Below are 16,816 nucleotides of genomic sequence, written 5' to 3' on the forward strand. Positions count from 1 at the left end.
CATAATACATAATGCTGATGGCGTTTACTGGATGCCTGCTCTGTGCCTAGAAATAAATTAATTAGGTTATATGCATTATTTTCATTTAAGCCTCATAATAGTCCTAGCCCTGGAGGAGGACAGACACAGAGAGTTTTCCTAAATTGTCCAAGGTCACATCACACAGATTGTAAATGGCAGAAGTAGAATTTAAAACTGGGCAGCCATTACTCTAGAGGCACCTCTCTAAACTGTGTTTGGTAAGAAAGGCATTTTAGCCAAAGAGAACTACCCTTTTCTTTGTTAGGATTCTGGCTGAACTGCTTGAGTCAGCAAACTTTTTGCCAGGAAAAGCTGCTCGGTGGATGTCAGGAAGAAAATGAGGTTATAGATCTTTTCCTGTCTGGGGTGTGTATTTATTGTACAGTAGGATGTAATCTAAATTATTCACATTTTATATTTTATGGAAATTTTAGCCTCTGTAAATCTGAGATTTCAGGACTAGAATTATGTGTAATAAAGTTCTTATAAAATCCATTTAAAAGATTAATGATAGATGTATTTGTAGAAAATTAAATCTGGGTATTTTATTTTCTCCGGTTTCCTGGATCTTCCAATTTCATTTGCAGAGACTATCTCTGTGACAGAATTTTCTCTTAATGCCTCTTGGGCAAAACCAAGTGCAAGGCTGGTCCTGCGAGTATAGAACTTTTTCTCGGGCAGAAGAGATCAGTGAGTTTTTGGAATGGCTTTCTTCTAAGACTTCTTCATAAGTTGTCCTTTGCAAACTGGGAATCAAAAACATTCCACAGTGAAATCCAGTCTCCAGCCCTTATTAGCTGAGTGAATTGATGGAGATCATAAAACTATTAATATTTCTGAGCCTTTGTTGTTTCCTCAGCTGCAAAATGAGGATAATGTATCTTATTTCATAGGTGGTCATTAGAATTAAATAAATAACAATTGAATGGAAATGGAAAAGCTGGGTGTTGAAATATAAACAAGTCAGTATGCAGAGAAACAAATAACCACCACCAATATCATGGCAACTGGGGCTTCCCAGGTGGTATAGTGGTGAAGAATCTGCCTGCTACTGTAGGAGACACAAGAGGCTTGGATTCAGGTCTCTTGAATCCAAGAGGTCTTGGTGAGGAAGACCCCCTGGAGGAGGAGATGACAATAGATTCCAGGATTCTTGCTGGGAAAATCCCATGGACCGAGGAGCCTGGTGGGCTACAGTCCACGGGATCACAAAGAGTCGGACCCAACTGAGCAAGAGAGCACATCCTAGCACATGGTGCAGTCTCATTATTGGTTGATGGGTTTGACATGTGGAGAGTTTGCCATATAGAACAGCTTCTTCTGCCTAATTTAATCAGCCCATTCACTGAAAACAAAGTTCAGTTGCTAAGTCATGTTCAACTCTTTCGACCCCATGGACTGTAGCATGTCAGGCTTCCCTGTCCTTCACTATCTCCCAGAGTTGACTCAAAGTCGTGTCCATTGAGTCGGTGATGCCATCCAGCCATCTCATCCCCTGTCGCTGCCTTTTCCTCCTGCTTTCAATCTTTCCCAGCATCAGGGTCTTTTCCAATGAATCAGTTCTTCGCATCAGGTGGCCAAAGTATTGGAGCTTCAGCTTCAGTTCTTCCAGTGAATATTCAGGGTTGATTTCATTTTGGATTGCCTGGTTTGATCTCCTTGCAGTCCAAGGGACTCTCAAGAGTCTTCTCCAACACCATAGTTCAAAAGCATCAATTCTTCAGCACAAAGCAAAGGGAATATTTGATTATTCATCCATTTCCTCTCAATTAGCATTAATTAGATTGTTCCTTTGCATTAGGCTCTGGGTTAAGTTCTGAAGATCCTCAGATGAGTAACGCATGGTTACCTTGAAGTTTCTTGAAGCCACATGATATCTCTGGTGGGAATGAGGCTCTAGAGTGACCTTTTCAGTTTGAATTGGTTATCTCTGGTTCTGATAAATGGAAACCTGTCAAAGTTTAAAAGAGAGTATATATTCTGTCAGTACACATTTGCTACTGTGATAAACATTACTTAGAAGTATGTAATTATTCTTTAAAAGAAGTTTGATTACTCATCAACTGAGTGCAGGTGAGTTGAAAGATTCAGGGAAAGTGAGGCAGGAAAAAAATGATGAAAAAAAAGATCAATGAAGAGGCAGTCTGGTGCTGAGGATGGAACATGAACTTTGGACTCAGACAGACCTAGATTCAAATCCTGGCTTTGCCCTTTATCAAGGAAATGTCTTTGAGTAAGTTATTCTCCTTCCTAGAGATTTCCCACCCCCATCTGTTAAGTGGTGACAGTAGTAAATGGTTTGCGAGATTATTGTGACAATTAAATGAAACGTATCTGAAAGACATATGTACCTTCTTTTAAGATGCATAGGCTATGATGGTCTGTGATATACAAAGATCATCACTATGTTATTAAACAGAATACTCCTGTTATCACCTCACACCACCTCCATCTGTTGAACACCTCATCATCCTCATTTTTCTGGTTAGCTAGGTCCAAAATGATCTCCTCTGTATCCACACAGTGCCTATTTTCTTTCCCATGCCTTATGGGTTTTCTCGCCGGCTGTCTGAATTGTAGCCTTGAATCTGCTGGTTTCACTGTTTCAGCTGAATTGCAAGTTCCCAAGGGACGCTGCCCATGTCCATCATCACTGAGCACAATGTCTGGCATGGGGTAGGTAGTTGATGAATGTGGGATGAATGGAGAACAATTTATAAAGGAGATCACAGCCACCAGGCAGGACTCCTCTCATATTCTGAGTTCCCTCCCCTCTCTATTTACTCTCCCCACCCCCATACCACAAAGCCATTTGTGTCTTTTGTTTCATTGTGGACAAGGCTTTCCTCCTGCAGCTGACGCTAGTCCCTTTTCTTGTGCTCAAGATCACACTCATCCTTCTCAAGAATGGCACTCCTATCCGTTAATTTCCATTTTTTCCCTCCTCCTTCTCTCCTGTATTTTTAACTTCTTTGCCCATCATAGTGAAAAGATCATACTCTTGTGCACGGAAGATGCTCAATAAATGTCTGCACAAGAAATGAAAACAAGTATTTAGTTTAAGGAAGGATTTGTGGAAGGATTCCCTTCCATTGTGTGTTCCTTTGGTGCAGTGATTTTCAAAATTCTCAGATGTAAAGTCCTTTGCTCAAATGCATTCTTACCTGAAGATTCTATTTGTAACATGTAAAAAACCCACTGTTTTAGTTGGGTGGAGTCAGGCAGAGAGAATGCAGGCCTGAAGCTTTGCCACCTCACTCTCTGCCTTTCCCCACTTTGGTGATGGAGTTTTCATGCAGTGTATTTGCCATACAGTGGGCACATTAAAGGCGCTTCCCAGGTGGTGCTAGTGGGAAAGAACCCTCCTGCTCACCCTCCTGCTAATGCAGGAGATGTAAGAGACAGGGATTCAATCCCTGGGTCAGGAAGAGCCCCTAGAGAGGGGCATGGCAACTCACTCCAGTATTCTTGCCTGGAGAATCCCATGGACAGAGGAGCCTGGTGGGCCTGGTGGGCTACAGTCCATGGGGTCGCAAAGAGTCAGACATGACTGAATCGACTTTGCACACACACACAGGCACATTAAAATGAGATTTACTTACAGAAATTATTAGCCACAACTTTTGAAGCTTATAGCACTTGCATTTAGATAGCTTGATTATCATGGCTGTTTCTCATTTCTAAAGCTTGTTTACAGTGTTGACATTTACGCCATTAGTGGGTAGCTTTTCTATTCAGGTCAGCTTCAATAGGAGGGATATAACAGTCAAACACAAAGTGGAGTCTGAACTCTCCTCTTACTTGAGAAGGGTTGGCAGGGCAACCGGATGGAGCTGTTCTTATCCAGTCTCAGAGTAAAGTAAAGAATGATAAATACATTGTCATACATGAGAAAGAAGAGCCGCATCCATTAATCCTGTGCCTTTGATGATGAAGGAACACAGAACGCTCTGTATATGTTGTTTCCTCAATCCTCAAAGATGTTTTATTAAGACACAAAGCCTCATCAAACCTGCTTTTCTTTGCTTCCCTGTTAAAGCGCCAGTGACTGCATAGGATGAATTTGGATGGTGTTATTTGCTGGTTGCTAGGTTTTTCCCCCTCCGGTTGCTCTCACTTATTCTCTCGCTTTTGCGCCTGCTGCATTTCCTTTGTTGGGATGCCTGATGAATATTTGTAATCCTTGTGTCAGATTTACATGAACTTGGGTTACCTTTAGAGCATCACAGCCATAGAAGCCAACAGAAATGCATATGATTGCCGTCCAGAAAGCTAAGGAAACTTGTTTGTTGGACACTTGAGTGGCTGTCCCCTGCTCACCCCCATTGGTGGTGGGTTAGCTACTGTGAACAAAAAGAGATGATTTACTTAAAGTAAAACACACCTCTTCCAATGCCCACAGTTTATTCCAAAATTTACCAGTTTTATCCAGCCTCCAGCCTCACCCTTCACACCTCCCTGCTTCCAAGGGAAACCTTGTTGCTCCTGTTGTAGAAGGGAAGAAAAACAGACAAGAATGAATGCTCGAAATGTGCACCGATCTCAAGTCCAGAGTTGTCCTGATCTTCTTTTACCTTTATTTTTTCAACTTCTTTTCAGAAGAGAAAGGTTCTTACTTCATTATCTTGATTCTATCTCTTCCTGCTACCTTGCAGACCCCTCATCTATCAGTTTGGAGAAAGCAATGGCACCCCACTCCAGTACTCTTGCCTGGAAAATCCCATGGATGGAGGAGCCTGGTGGCCTACAGTCCATGGGGTTGCTAAGAGTCGGACTTGACTGAGTGACTTCACTTTCACTTTTCGCTTTCATGCATTGGAGAAAGAAATGGCAACCCACTCCAGTGTTCTTGCCTGGAGAATCCCAGGGACGGGGGAGCCTGGTGGGTTGCCGTCTATGGGGTCGCACAGAGTCGGACACGACTGAAGTGACTTAGCAGCAGCAGCAGCAGCAGCAGCATCTATCAGTTATTCTTTTTGACACTTCAATTTGCAATCTCTTCTCTGGCTTGATCTCTTTCTTTATCAAACCCTAAACTGAAAATGTGTGTGTGTGTGTGCTGGCTTTACCATCTCAAAACACTAGAAAATTGCTTCCTTTAATGCCAAACTTCTCCAGAGAAATATCTCCTTATATTGAGTCTGTTGTCCCAGTCGCTAATCCCCTAGATGCTTCTTCTAACCCCACTGTTATGCACAGGCTTTCCCTACTAATAAAGGTCACTGGTTGCCTGTTTATTGTCATGTCTGTTCTTTCCTTCTTAGCCTTAAAGGTATACAATCTCTATAGTATTTGCCTCTTTTAACCACTCTTCTTTCCTTCAAAATTAATTTTTATTGGCCATTAGTTGATTTACAATGTTACGTCCATTTTTGCTGTACAGCAAAGTGACTCAGTTATACATATACATATATCTACTCTTTAGATTCTTTTCTCACATAGGTCATTACAGAGCATTGAGTAGAGTTCCCTGTGCTGTACAGTAGGTCCTTATTAGTTATTTTATGTATGGTAATTTGCATACGTCATTCCCAGTCTCTCAATTTATCCTTTCTCCCACTTTTCCCCATGGGCTTCCCAGGTGGCACTAGTGGTGAAGAATCCGCTTGCCAATGCAGGAGACAAAAGAGACATAGGTTCTATCCTGGACTGGGGTATCTCCTGGAGAAGGGCATGGTAACCCACTCCAGTATTCTCATCTGGAGAATCCCATGGACAGAGGAGCCCAGTGGGCTACAGTCCATAGGGTCAGAAAGAGTCAGACACCACTAAGCGACTTAGTACACACCACCTTTCCCTCATACGTTTGTTTCCTTTGTCTTCTTTATCTTTCTATAAACAATTTCTCCTCTAACTACTGTATAGCTATATTGATCAGGGGCCTGCAAGGGGCTTACCCTCTTGCATTAGGTAACTAATCAAGTAGGGTAACTAATGATGGTTAATGTGAGACTATTTACAAAGGTGTGAGCAGGGTTAAGAGAATAACAATAAAGGGTGCTGACATTCCCCGGGACTACCACATCCTTAAACCATTACTGGAACGGAAGAGGAGGAAGTCAAGAGGAGTAACAGGCAAATTTGGCTTTGGGGTACAAAATGAAGCAGGGCAAAGGCTAAGAGAGTTTTGCCAAGAGAACCCACAGGTCATAGCAAACACCCTCTTCCAACAACACAAGAAAAGATTCTACACATGGACATCACTAGATGGTCAATACCAAAATCAGATTGATTATATTCTTTGTAGCCAAAGTTGGAGAAACTCTATACAGTCAGCAGAAAACACTGGGAGCTGACTGTGGCTCAGATCATGAACTCCTTGTTGCCAAAATCAAAATTAAATTGAAGAAAGTAGGGAAAACCACCAGACTATTCACGTATGACCTAAATTAAATCCCTTACGATTATACAGTGGAAGTGACAAATAGATTCAAGGGATTAGATATGGTAGACAGAGTGCCTGATGAACTATGGACAGAGGTTCGTGACATTGTACAGGAGGCAGTTATCAAGACAATCCCCAAGGAAAAAAAATGCAAAAAGGAAAAATGGTTGTCTGAGGACGCCTTACAAATAGCTGAGAAAAGAAGAGAAGCAAAAGGCAAAGGAGAAAAGGAAAGATATACCCATTTGAATGCAGAGTTCCAAAGAATAGCAAGGAGAGATAAGAAAGCCTTCCTCAGTGATCAATGCAAAGAAATAGAGGAAAAAATAGAATGAGAAAGACTAGAGATCTCATCAAGAAAATTAGAGATACCAAGGGAACATTTCATGCAAAGATGTGCACAATATAGGATAGAAATGGTATGTCCCTACCAGAAGCAGAGATATTAAGAAGAGGTGGCAAGAATACACAGAAGAACTATACAAGAAAGATCTTCATGACCCAGATAACCACAATGGTATGATCACTCACCTACAGCCAGACATCCTGGAATGTGAAGTCAAGTGGGTCTTGGGAAGCATCACTACAAACAAAGCTAGTAGAGGGGATGGAATTCAGTTGAGCTATTTCAAACCCTAAAAGATGATGCTGTGAAAGGGCTGCACTCAATATGCCAGCAAATTTGGAAGACTCAGCAGTGGCCACCGGACAGGAAAAAGTCAGTTTTCATTCCAATCCCAAAGAAAGGCAATGCCAAAGAATGTTTAAACTACCGCACAATTGCACTCATCTCACATGCTAGCAAAGTAATGCTCAAAATTCTCCAAGCCAGGCTTCAACGGTATATGAACCAAGAACTTCCAGATGTCCAAACTGGATTTAGTAAAGGCAGAGGAACCAGTGATCAAATTGCCAACATCTGCTGGATCATTGAAAAAACAAGAAAATTCCAGAAAAACATGTATTTTTGCTTTATTGACTATGCCAAAGCCTTTGACTGTGTGGATCACAACAAACTGTGGAAAATTCTTAAAGAGATGGGAATACCAGACCACCTGACCTGCCTCATGAGAAATCTGTATGCAGGTCCAGAAACAACAGTTGCAACTAGACATGGAACAACAGACTGGTTCCAAGTCAGGAAAAGAGTATGTCAGGGCTGCATAGTGCCACCCTGCTTATTTAACTTCTATGCAGAGTACATCATGAGAAATGCCAGGCTGGATGAAGCACAAGCTGAAATCAAGATTGCCAGGAGAAATATCAATAACCTCAGAAACACAGATGACACAACCCTTATGGCAGAAAGTGAAGAAGAACTAAAGAGTTTCTTGATGAAAGTGAAAGAGGAGAGTGAAAAAGTTGGCTTAAAACTCAACATTCAGAACACTAAGATCATGACATCCAGTCCAATCACTTCATGACAAATAGGTCGCAAAACAATGGAAACAGTGACAGACTTTATTTTTTGGGCTCCAAAGTCACTGCAGATGATGACTGCAGCCGTGAAATTAAAAGATGCTTGCTCCTTGGAAGGCAAGCTATGATCAGCCTAGACAGCATATGAAAAGGCAGAGACATTACTTTGCCAACAAAGGTCCATCTAGTCAAAGCTATGGTTTTTCCAGTAGTCATGTGTGGATGTGAGATTTGGACTATAAAGAAACCTGAGTGCTGAAGAACTGATGCTTTTGAACTGTGGTGTTGGAGAAGACTCTTGAGAGTCCCTTGGAGTGCAAGGAGATCCAATCAGTCCATCCTAAAGGAAATCAGTCCTGAATATTCATTGGAAGGATTGATGCAGAAACTGAAACTCCAATACTTTGGCCACCTGATGCGAAGAACTGACTCACTGGAAAAGACCCTGATGCTGGGAAAGATTGAAGGCGGGAGGAGAAGGGGCTGACAAAGGATGAGATGTTTGGAGGCATCACTGAATCAATGGACATGAGTTTGAGTAGGCTCCGGGAGTTGGTGATGGACAGGGAAGCCTGGCGTGATGATGTCTATGTGGTCACAAAGGTCTGGACACATTAAGTGACTGAACTGAACTGCCACACCCAGGCCTGCAGGGGCCACAGGGAACTCTCTTCGAAGTTGAGTAGCCAATAGGAGTTATGTTCTGTTGGAGTTCCTTTGGCAAAGGAACATGGCTAACCTTGGCTCCCTGGGAGGGAAAGATCCGGGAGAGTATATACTCTGCTCCCATAATTTGCTATCTGTGGTCATGGCCAGACTCAGCTGGGAGCTAGAGGGGTGGCGTGGGTTTGATGCAGTCCCTAAAGACCAGCTTTCTCAGGGCACAGAACACATCAGAGAAACAGGGTAACTGACGTGACACATTCAGCAGTGGAAACATGAATGCATATTTACAAAATAAGTGCAGAATATATAGAATAACAACAGAACACCCACCTCTATACCCTTTCTCTTACCCTCAGAGTGAAGGCTGGCTTCAGGTATCTGCTTACCTGGATTTCCTCTTTTACTTAACCACTGGCCCCTGAGAATTTCTTAATTGTCTGCTAGCTCATTGATACATATTATTTATATTTGCTCAGCATTCTTTGCTCTTTTCAGTAGAAGAGTTCCTCAGTGCGTCTCGTCTGAGAATCTGCTAGATACGGAAGCTCCTTGTTCCTTTTCAAGCTGCTTTTATCCTTGGCTTCTTACTGTGGCAGGGTGGAATTTTCACCTGGCTGCTTATTGCACTTTTTATTCTCACATGTAGAAGAAGTCAACTTTGGCTTTTGGTAAGACAGAGTAGAAGACAGAGATTTTCGTAAATGTGTAACATATCAAAATTACACTTATGATTCGTTCCAATTCTCAATGTGAGCAGGAGAAAGGTTACTTTGTCCTCAGACCTCTTCACTCTCCTGAGTTTCCTTCTGTGCTTTCACTCACCTAATGGGCAGTGTTACATAATTAGAATGCTCCAAACTAAACTCTTCTCTCCATCCAATTCTGCTTCTTGTCCTGTCTTTTCTTCTTTGTGTAGGGATAACACTGTGCAGTCATTAAACTAGACAACTGTGTTAATAATGGGACGCTTTTTTCATGTACTGGTTCTTTCCTGGAGCTTCTGAAGAGTAAATTGCCATTTTTAAGATGCAGCATGGCATGTTTCTTCTTTTCTACTTGGCTGGATGTGGGCACATTGATGGTAGAGGCTGTTGGGTTTCTCAGAAGTCAAGTTAGACCTTATGGACTTAAAGGTCCTCCCATCTTTCTTTAAATTGTTTTAATTGCTCTTCCCACTCAGTACTGGCGCAGCTCATTTATTTGGTCCGTAGTCAGTTTCCTAGCATGTACAGAGGAATGGGGTTATCTAAGAGAGAATCTGGGTATGTGTATTCACAGTAATCTTTCGACACTGTGTTCATTTCGTTGTCATGCTTTTTCTGTGAACTCTGTATAAGTCACCTCCCATTCTCTCCCAGCCTTGTTTTCCCCAGTGATGGTGTCTCACACTGTGAAATGAACCATGCTTCACCTGTGCAGCCTTATTTTGTCTATTTGCATTAATTGATTTTCCTGATATTTTAACATCTTAGTTTTCCTTTATTTTCTTGTATCCCTCATCCTCATCTCACATCTAGTTGGAAATCAATTCTTGTCAATTGTTTCCCCTAAATATGCCTCAGATTATATCTCCTTTTCACTTCTGCCCCAACTCCCTTACATAGGCTCTCATGATTTTCTACAGCAGACTCCCAGTGATGCATGCTGCCTCTACAGTAATCATTTCAGCCTGTAAATCAGACCACAGTGGAGGTCTGTGTAAGAACGTGGGCTAGACATATAAGTGGGGTAGATTGTGTCTCCTCCTCCCGCAACTGCCATCTAATGTTGGCATCTGTACTCTTGGAGAGAGTTACTGGGAACCTCTCAATCCGCCCAAGTGATCTCCACGTCCACTGGGATTCTTGGGTTACCTTGTAGTTTTCATGGGCCTGCGCATACATGGCCTAGTATTGAAGGACCTTGTTGTTTAGTTGCTAAGTTGTATCTGACTCTTTTGGGACCTCATGGACTTTTGCCTGCCAGGCTCCTCTGTCCATGGGGTTTTGAAGGCAAGAATACTAGAGTGGGTTGCCTTTTCCTTCTCCAGGAGAATCTTCCTGACCGAGGGATCAGACCCACATCTCCTGCATTGGCAAGTGGATTCTTTAGCACTGAGCCACCAGGGAAGCCAGGTCCTCATTACTCCTCAAATCTTTACTGTGGCATTGAGTTGCAGTTTTAACCAATCTGATTATTGCTGTATTTCTGTAAGAGCCAATACACAGAGGAATGAGTCCTGAGGAGGAACATTCCTTCTCCTTTATGCAGAGACATCTCCCTTTATGCCAGATGTTTTTCTCTCCTCCACTACAGAGTCAGAATCATATTTAGATTTATTACTACTGATTTATTTCACTTCAAAGCCAGTAAACCTGTGTTGTCTTTACTTCTGTTTTGTTCACAAAGGTAGAGCAAGTTGGGGGATTCTCAGGTAGCACAGTTGTAAAGAATCTGCCTGCCAGTGCAGGAGATTCAGGAGACACAAGTTTGATCCCTGAGTCGGGAAGATCCCCTGGAGTAAGAAATGGCTACCCACTCTAGTATCCTTGCCTGGGAAATCCCATGGACAGAGGAGTTCAGCGGGCTACAGACCATGGGGTCACAGAGAATTGGACACGACTCAGCACCAGCATCAGCACCACCAGAGAGAATCGAAGGATAAGTCCTGGAAAGCCTGAAGAGAACCCCTTCCCTTAGCCAGCCTTGAGCCGAACTACTCCCACTCTTGAACCCAGAAGCTGAGGATTGTTTTTTCAAACCCAGTAAACATGGGAGTCATTTCTTTTCTTGTTATTCCAAATCTCCTTCAAATTTTCCTTCTCAGAAATGCTTCATTGTTTCATATTTCTAACTCAGTTTCATTCTCAAACCAAAGGCTTCCTGTCAGCATACCCTAACTTCTCTCTTTCTCAAACAACTCTGAGCTCATTGAGACTTATTTCATCCCCAGAACAACTCCAGGTGGTAGGCAGAAGACAGGATGGCAGTATTAGCTTTGTGTAAGAAGACAGCGAAAGGGAAAGCACTCATTCAGTGTGTGTGCCCAAGATTAAAGAGATGTCTAAATGAATTTTAAATATTTTGACTAAGAGGGAGTGGAAAAGCTGTCCATACAATTAAAACATTTTTCAATTAAAAAAAAAAGCAGCAGCAGTCTTCAAATCAAGTTAATAGAAAAAAAATTTTAATACCATGATTATGTTCTTCTAAAACAACCAAGCAAATCTGTGAATTTAGGTAAACACGTGGTCTCCTAATGCCTTTGTTAGTCTTCTGTGCTTTAAGCCACTTGTTTTCCCTTTGTAAACCCAAATTGTCAATCTGATCATGTCTTAAAAACATCAGATATACTTTAAGTTAAAAAAAAAAAGCTCACAAAAATTTTACTTTCGAATTCCAAGCCAGGGTGAAATTTAATTGCAGTTATAAACCCTCTGAGCAAGGGTTTATCTGGAATTGCCAACATAACCCCAAGTTCAGCAATGCAAATGACACTGCTATAATAAAAGAAATAAAAAAGCTTTCAATATGTTGTCTAAGAACTTGAGCACATTGAAAGTGATTTATAAGCAGGCAGACTAAACATTTAAATGCCTTTCCTAGCAATGGTATATTTTTCAATACAGCAAGCGCTCTCATATATGATTCTGTATTCCAAGACAGCGCTGCTTCTGACAATATAAGTCCTTTCTGATAGGGTAACATTTCCAATCCAAGATTAAAATCTTGGAAACTTGTCAACAGAAAAGGATGATAATATGAGTGAAACTGCAGCTATCAAAGAAAAATGCCTCACAAGTAATTTCTGTAATGGTCAACTTCTAGTAATTTTCCCTTCCCCTTTTACTCTTAAGTAAAGGGGTTGGCCTGAAGGTCATTTTAATATTTTGGATAAGTACAGTTACAAACCAGAAATTCATGAACACAGGAAAAAGTGAGTCATTTAATACCACAAAAATCAACTTTTTACATTGCCTTCCTTATTTCCATTTCTAATGCAGACCATAGGGAATATTTTTCTTCTGATGAATAGGGGTTTAAGCAATGAGTTGACAATAAACCCTTGAACTTCATGAGGCACTAAAAATTAAAGGATCAGAGAGTCTTACATTTTCTTTAGTATATTTCCATAATTTTTTTCTGTTACTTTATTTAATCTTTCACTACTCCAGAGACTAGAACTGAGTGACCTACTAGGTCTTTTCCATTTTTTTCGTATAATTCTCTTTTTCTGTTTAGGATGTGGGTGATCTCTTTAATATCTGGTGTGCCCTTGGCTATACCCAGGTAAATTGGGGTGATTCTCAGTTTTACTAGCTACACAGGATGGAGTATTATGGGCCATAGAGTATGTCTGAAAAAGTTCAAAACATTTATACACATATTACTGTGATATTTCCAAATTATTTTATTCCCATCACACACTATGGTAGCTAAAGTGAATTTCAAAGTCTAATTTCTTATTTTTCCTTTGGTTGGATATATCTTGCCTCTATAATATTCTTTTTTTTCCCCTGAATACTCAGCATTTTCCTTATCATGGTTCTGAGTATTTCAAGTTACAAATACACACACATACACAGACATTCTGTTTCATCCTCAAAACTTATGTTTTCATTTATTTGATGATAAATCAAGTATAATTCAACACTAAATTATGAACTATCTACAAGTCTCTGTCATTCGGGCCCTGCGCTGTCCCTGGGGGATGCACTACTAAATTAGATATGCACTTGTTTCCGGTAGCTCAAGGTCTGATAAAGGAGATTGATGTGTTTGTTAGTCATCAGATTTCAGGGTAATGGTCCTTGGGGAGGGATAATCAGACAGGCTCATAAAGGACCAACGTACCCAGTGTCAGGGGTCAGGGAAGTCTCCCTACAGCAGCGCTTTTCAAAGTGTGGTCCTTGAATTATAGCATCATATCACCTGAGAACTTGTCAGAAAGAAACTCTGAGGCTCCATCCCACGCGTACTAAATAAAAAACTCTAGGGAGAGTCTTTTGTCTGTTTTGCAATAAGCCCTCTGGATGGTTCTGATACATGCTCAGGTTTAATAACCACTGCTTCAGGCTCAGTAACCACTTTGTAAGGAAAAGATGCTTTCTTTACTATCAGGCTTATTTACGTAATTGATACCTCTTGATAATTAAGTCATCTAAGATCTCCTATTCTTTTCTTTGTCTCTAAACTGTACTGAAAAAGCGCAACAGCTTCCATTTTAAACAACTGTTACTTACATATACTTTCCCTGTCCACACACATTTAAATGGTTTAAAGGTAGAAGACAAAGAATTAATTACATTAGAGTTACACAATGCAAAACATCATTAACAACAACAACCTGATTCTTTTGAAAACAAAATAGGCCCAATAGTCCAAATTAATCAAATGAGTCTTCCTAGAAATCTAGTTTCGTTTGTGAATGTGAGAATCCTTGTGTCCTAGTACTCAATATTTTGAAACACCATTCTGTTTCTTGGAGATGATGAAGCAGCCGAGAGTCCATTCTTATCCCTATGCAACATGAGTAGAATTCATATCTTCTTGCCCCACACCCTCTTCTCCATGGGAGTGAAGGCAAATGGAAGAAATGAAATAAACTAGGCAAGAGCTGAACTAAATTGAGTGGTGTTTTAATTATATGCCTTCCTTCTGAGTTGCTTTGGTCGTGTCCCACTTTTTAAATTATAGTTTTACATTATAAGTAAAATGATTTGCTGTTGTTCAGTTGCTAAGTCGGGTCCAACTCTTGCGACCCCATGGACTGCAGCTCGCCAGGCTTCCCTGTCCTTCTCTATGTTCCAGAGTGTGCTCAAACTTGTGTCCATTGAGTCGTTGATGCCGTCCATCTAACTCAAGTAAAATGGAGGGTCGCAAGAGTCGGACACAACTTAGCAACTGAACAACAACAACAGTTTGAAAATTAAATGGGCATCTTAAAAAACAAAACTCAAAAGTTGTCCATGGGCAGTGGCGGTGGCGGCGGGGCGTTGCGACTGACCGCGCGGGTTGTCTCCGGAGCGCACTCTGCCGGCCACCCTTGCAGCCCTGGCGGACGGTCGTAAAGCTGGTAGCAAGTCCGTGAGTGAGATCTTAGTGGGCTGCAGGGCTTTTTGGCTGCAAGACATCTGAGAGGAAATCCGAAAAGTTGTACAGAGTCTAGAACAAACAGCTCGAGAGATTTTAACTCTATTGCAAGGGGTCCATCAGAGTGCCGGGTTTCAGGACATTCCCGAGGCGTTTGAAAGCTCGAGAACATTTTGGTACAGTAAAAACACATCTAACGTCTTTGAGGAGAAGGCAATGGCAACCCACTCCAGTACTCTTGCCTGGAAAATCCCATGGGCGGAGGAGCCTGGTAGGCTGCAATCCATGGGGTCGCGAAGAGTCGGACACGACTAAGCGACTTCACTTTCATGCACTGGAGAAGGCAATGGCACCCACTCCAGTGTTCTTGCCTGGAGAATCCCAGGGACGGCGGAGCCTGGTCGGCTGCCGTTTATGGAGTCGCACAGAGTCAGACACGACTGAAGCGACTTAGCAGCAGCAGCAGCAGCAACGTCTTTGAAGACCAAGTTTCCTGCGGAATAGCATTACAGGTTTCAGGAGCACTGAAGGTTTGTGCTGCAGTGCCTGGTCTTCTTGGCAGCATTTGGTGTGTACTTGGAGACCGAAACCATAGTGAACCGAGAAGCAGTTACCGAGATCCTTGGCACTGAGCCTGATCAGGAGAAGGGATTTCACCTGGATGTGGATGATTATCTCTCGGGGGTTCTCATTCTCACTAGTGAACTGTAGAGGTTGTCCATCAACAGAGTGACCGCCGGAGACTACTCCCGGCCCCTGCACATTTCCACCTTCATCAAAAGAGCTGGATTCCGGCTTGTGCCTCCTCAATCTCAAAAATGATTCCCTGAGGAAGCGCTACGAGAGCCTGAAGTACGATGTGAAGAAAGTGAAGGAGGTGGTCTATGATCTCTCCATCCAGGGCTGCAACAGGGAGCCAGCAGCCGCCTGCGTGAAGCAGGGGCTGCCCGCCGGCCCTGCTGACTCCAGCGGTGCCCACCAGGCCCAGCCCAGCGCCTCCCATGGTAGTTAGGATACCCCGTCATTTTTTAACCGGTTGTATGGTATTTCAGAGTTGAAACACTTTTTAAGGGGTGACAGAATAGCCTTTACAAGAACAGGTTTTTCTTTGTTGTTTTCAGTGAATTTGCTCTGTAACTCAGTATATACTTCAGTTTTGTCAGCAAACGTACGTGTCGATCTCTTGCTAAAGTTCTTTTCTTGCTTACCGCACCCCCCCACCCCCCAAAAAGAAATTGTCCATTGTACAATGCTAATACAACAGTTTTCATAACTTTGTAAACATTATGCTATGTATTTTATTTAATAATGTTATTAATAATCCAATATACTATTACAATGATTCAGATATGTCATGTCATGAATTGTTCCCTGAAATATAATTACAAATCTAATGGGTCACTAAGTTCTTTAAATACCTCTCATCATTCTTAAAAATATATCTTTGTACATACAGCAGTATAAAAGATATTCTTACTCTGTTCATTTCATTCTGATTTAAGTTCCATCATCTTTTCTAAAATTTTTTTGTTGAAATAGCATTGATTTACAATGTTGTGATAGTTTCAGATGTACAGAAAGTGTTTCAATTAAAGATACATATATATATATATGTTCTTCTTAATATTACTTTCTATTATAGGTTATTATAAAATATCAAGTATAGTTCCCTATGTTATATAGTAGGTCCTTGTTGGTTACCTTAACAATAACCTTGTTGGTTATTTATATATGGTAGTGTGTGTGTTTTAATCCCAAACACCTAATTTATGCCTCCCCTCCCTTCTCCTTGGTAATAAGTTTGTTCTCTGTGTCTATAAGGCTATTTCTGTTTTGTAAATAAGTTCATTTGTATCATGTTTTTAAATTCCACATATATATGATATCATATGATATTTGTCTTTCTCTATTAATATAATATCATATTATATATTAACTGTCTGTTAATATGATATCATATTATATCATCAGATCAGATCAGATCAGTCACTCAGTCATGTCCGACTCTTTGCGACCCCATGAATCACAGCACTCCAGGCCTCCCTGTCCATCACCAACTCCTGGAGTTCACTCAGACTCATGTCCATCGAGTCAGTGATGCCATCCAGCCATCTCATCCTCTGTCGTCCCCTTCTCCTCCTGCCCCCAATCCCTCCCAGCATCAGAGTCTTTTCCAGTGAGTCAACTCTTTGCATGAGGTGGCCAAAGTACTCCAGTTTCAGCTTTAGCATCATTCCTTCCAAAGAAATCCCA

At 41.5% G+C, this 16,816-nt stretch overlaps 1 pseudogene; it reads left to right on the forward strand.

The window, feature by feature from the left end:
- The window catches only part of LOC147366708 (translin pseudogene), a 42,442-nt pseudogene extending 26,867 nt beyond the window's left edge, over positions 1 to 15,575 (forward strand).
- Positions 15,576 to 16,816: the final 1,241 nt, after the last annotated feature.

Source organism: Bos grunniens, chromosome 8 (assembly GCF_055505025.1).
Source record: "Bos grunniens cultivar Pamir isolate PY7600 chromosome 8, Bosgru_T2T1.0, whole genome shotgun sequence".
In the NCBI taxonomy this organism is placed as follows: Eukaryota; Metazoa; Chordata; class Mammalia; order Artiodactyla; family Bovidae; genus Bos; species Bos grunniens.